Source organism: Capsicum annuum, chromosome 8, assembly GCF_002878395.1.
Source record: "Capsicum annuum cultivar UCD-10X-F1 chromosome 8, UCD10Xv1.1, whole genome shotgun sequence".
In the NCBI taxonomy this organism is placed as follows: domain Eukaryota; kingdom Viridiplantae; phylum Streptophyta; class Magnoliopsida; order Solanales; family Solanaceae; genus Capsicum; species Capsicum annuum.
In genome coordinates, this window is record NC_061118.1 from 163,969,505 (window position 1) to 163,974,025 (window position 4,521).

A 4,521-nucleotide genomic window follows, 5' to 3' on the forward strand; every position below is an offset into this window, starting at 1 on the left:
TTTATCTAAAATACTATGTCACAAAAAAAGATTGAACGCAATAGACTTTATAAAAAAAAAGTTAATCTTTACGTAAAAATTTAATGCCTCCATTTGATTTTGGCTTTAGGCCTTTAATGCGCTGGAGCCGCCCCTGCTAACAAGAAAAACATAGACATTTTTTTCTTTTAAATTTTTTAAAAGGGGTAATATAAGGACTAAGAAATGAGAAGAGATTTGGATACATAATTCAACTAAACTAAAGATTTTATAGCCATTTTCCACCTCCACACTAAGATTGGCAATGGATCAGAGTCGGTATCGTCGGACCGATTTGATCGGAATCGGTACCGAAACTTTTTTATCGATTTGTGTCGTCGGAACCGATGTTACCGAAATACTGAAATTTCCCCCTGTAGATCTAATTCATTGAAATTCCATCCAATAAAATGGAAGAATTATAAATCTCCAAAATAATAGATAGAAATACCGTAAATAAGGCCATTGCGACACCCATCAAAGGAGATGTTCCCCACCCAGGAGCTACTTTACCATATTCCGAATTCAATGATTTTAATAAATCTCCTACTACAGTTCGTCTTGGACCAGATTTAGAACTGCGCACCGATCCGTTGGCTGCCGGTGTGAAACCGGAGCGATACTGGAACCGTTACCAGAAAAGACGTCGGCCAGCTTCCTTAAAGTACTGGTACAATTTGTTTTTTAATTTTAATTTTAATTATATATATATTAACTTAATGGCCTTAACTTAACTTATATAATTTATATAAGTTTTATATATATATTAACTTATATAATTTATTAACTTTTTTTAATAAGTTTAAGTTTTAATATATCTTAAAAAGTTTAAAATTTTAACTTAAAAAATATATTTTAAGTTTAAGTTAATAAATATAACATGTTTTAATATATCTTAAACTTAAAATATATTCTTAAGTTTAAGTTAATATAATATTTTTAATAAGTTTAAGAAGTTAAATTAATAAATTATATTTATATAATTTTAAGTTGTAAAGTTAAAAATTTTCCTAACTTTATAAAGTTTTGTATTAATTTTTTTATTCCATAATTGCAACAAATAAAAGATAAATTTTAAAATAAAATTAGGCGAATAGCCATTATATTTGTTCAAATTTCATACGTTGTACATTTATTACAAAGATATTAAAAGAAAATCTAATCTATGCAACCACCGTCTAGGAAGGGTTCTGTTTGAAGTAGATCTTTATTGTAGAATCTTATTAATATCTAAATTGTCTATAATATTTTTGGCGTAACTTTTCTATTCCTTCGGCGGGTAAATCTTCCGGAATTGGTCTTTTTCCTTGTTCCGCCATTGCTTCCATTCCATCATCACTATTTTTCTAAAAAATTTCATCTATTTCGTCTTCAATATGGGGCGGTAATTTGGGGAACCCAAAATTTCTTCGTTCGGCATTGATCCAATCTTTAAATAATACTGAAATCTTCAAACTATCACTGAAATCTTCAAACTATCCCTTGCTAACGAATATCGATGATCTCCTATTATAAATCTTCCTGCGCTATAAGTTTGCTCCGAAGCAACTGAAGAAGCTTGAGTTGATAGCAAATCTCGAACCATCCTTGAAAGTTTTGGAAATTGTTTGATACGGATCTTTCACCATGATAAAAGTTGTTGTTTTCCAGTTTCATCTCTAATACTTTCTCGACCCTGCGAAAGATACGAATCAAAATCATTACCCCTACAACATTGAAGACCAAGTTCTTCACCCATATTGTCATCTAAATCATCATATCTACGTCTAGAAATAGGAGGTTCGATCGACCCAATATTTTGTTCCAAAACTTGATACAAGTTATATAAACTTCTAGCTTTAGGTACTATGCTAGCACAACAAGTGTCAACTAATGGTTTTTCATGAGGTCCAATTTCTGAATTGTTGTATAATTTTTTAACCAACATCACTTTACCATGTTCTTTATAAAATGGGTTGAATTAATTAGTTGTAAAAAAAATGTGGAATAGAAAAATAATATTTTTTAAATTTATCAAACATAGCTTCAATTGCCTCTTTGTAGGGGCATAAGTTTTTATATTCAGCAAGTACTTTAGAAATAGCAGTAATAGTTACTAAAACAGAAGAAATAGTTGGAGTATATTGAGCAGATACTATGTTCGTAGCTTGATGAAAAGTTTTCAAAATTTACAAAGTTTTTCTACTTCAGTCCAATCATCTTCATCTAGCATTAAATTAGCATCCTCATGATAAGCATTATAAATTAATTGTATAGGTTTACGATATATAAAACAACTTCAAGCATTTGAAACAAAGAATTCCATCTAGTAGGAATTTCTTTTGGAACTTTTGTATATGGGAGGTCACACTGTTTACATTTGTATTTATAATCATCCATAACATCCTTTCTCTTATTTTTAAAAATGTAACTACAATTAATTCGAACTTACAACAACCATTTCCAAACAAATAAACATCATCATATACTATTAAATTTAAAATATGTGAAGTATATCTAACATGAAAATGATCTTCATCCATAGGACATAATCTAGTTTTTAACTCGTCAATAGCTTTCAAATTATTAGAAGCATTATCTAATGTGCATGTCATAGGTTTACCAATAAATCTAAAATATTTCATGCTCTCCGTTATTGTACTAGCTATATACATACCGATTTTAGACTCGTCAATATATTTATAAGCAATAATTCCTTTTTGCATGTTTCAATCGTGATCAACCTAATGAGCCGTGAAAGTAAAATAATCATTACCGATAACACTACGACCCATATCTGAAGCAACAGATACTCTACCATCAAATTTATCAAATAAGCAACGAAGAAAATGGCAATGGTCAGCTTGAAATTTAAAAATATCATTTTTAATTGTATTTCGTGAAAAACCTTTAAAAGAGGGATTATATACTCATTGAATATAATGAATAAAATCGGGATGCGAAGTAAAACTAAAATACAAACCCATAACAACAACCATTTTCGCTAGTTCTTCTCTATCTAGATCTTCACTATATGTCGATGATGAACTTGGGCCAGCCAGATTAAACATGTCTAAACGTGTTTGAACCATATTACCTCCTACAGATTTGTAGACACGTGATTTCGTCCTCTTAAAGTTCAATTTTTATTCACTTTTATCCATTTTTATTTTATCCTACCGTGTACCCTCATCCATGTTATTATACCCTCACAAAATACAAAAAAATAACAAACTCCCTAACAAATTCTATCCTATCCTAACCCCTACATCTTATCCTAACAACACATCCAATCAAAATAAACCACATCACACCATACCCCACCCCCACCTCACCACTACCCCACCCTCACCTCACAGAATATATACACTACACCTCACATTTTATCTTTTTTGAATAACAATATACACACCCAGAATACACAAAAGGGGCAGAAGACTCTATTTTTGGGGATTCCTTCTTCATCTTCGCTAAAAACATGAGGCAGATGGATGAGCATACATAGAGAAAAAGAAAGAAGCCATGATGATCTCCATTGCTATTTTTCACTCACAGTGAAATTGACTCACGCACAAATCGCACAGCCAACACACCCACAATATAAACGGAGAGAAGGAGACGAGAATGGAAAGGAAGATAGAGTGAGAAGGGTGAGATCAGTCCATCGGAGGATTTCCCACTATTTTTTCAAGCTTTCTGGCCGTCTTATCACATTTTTTGACGAAATTCTTCGCCGAAATTGGCTTTGATTCATCGAACATGACTTCCCCAGTCCCTAAACTCCCCAAATCTCCTCTTTTTTCCTTGATTTTAGGAGAAGTTTCACTGAAAATGCTAGGTCCTGGAATCCATTCACTTCGCCATCATCGGAGCTAGCCGGAGCTCCGGCTTTATTGGTTTTCCACTCTTTATTTTCTTGAATTTCTGGTTTCGGTATCCATTTCTCTTTGAGAATTTGTTCTGGTCGGGCTATACTTCAGTGTTCTTTCTCAGTTTTTCATCGATTCTATTCGTAGATCTATTTTGCTCGGTTCGAGATTTGGGTTATTGTATTTCTAGGCTGTTTCTTAACTGATTTGGAAAGTTCGTAGTCGAGGTTCGAATTGAGGTTCTTCGGTGCACGGATTCCGTCTTTTGATTGATTGATATTTGAAATAAAGTCGTCATCTAGTTCTAATTCTACTCTTTACCTTTTTTGTTTTATTGTTGATGGTATCCGATGCGTTGATTCTAATATTGTGTGTTGGTTGATTCGTGATGATGTGAATTGTTGTTGTTCTGGTTTGGTATTTGATTCCCTTGATTGTGGATTGATTATGGATTATGTGATGAAATGATATCTCGTTTGGAGAATTAAAAATTGATTGTTTGGGGTGGAATTAGAATTGATAAAAGTGAATACGTATTTGTTTTAATTCATTATTAGTGGTTTAATTTGGAATAAGCATGAATTTTGTTGAAATAGATTGGCAAATGTAGGTTCGGGTAGGCAAAATTTAGAAATAAGTGTTTCGTTGGATGTTT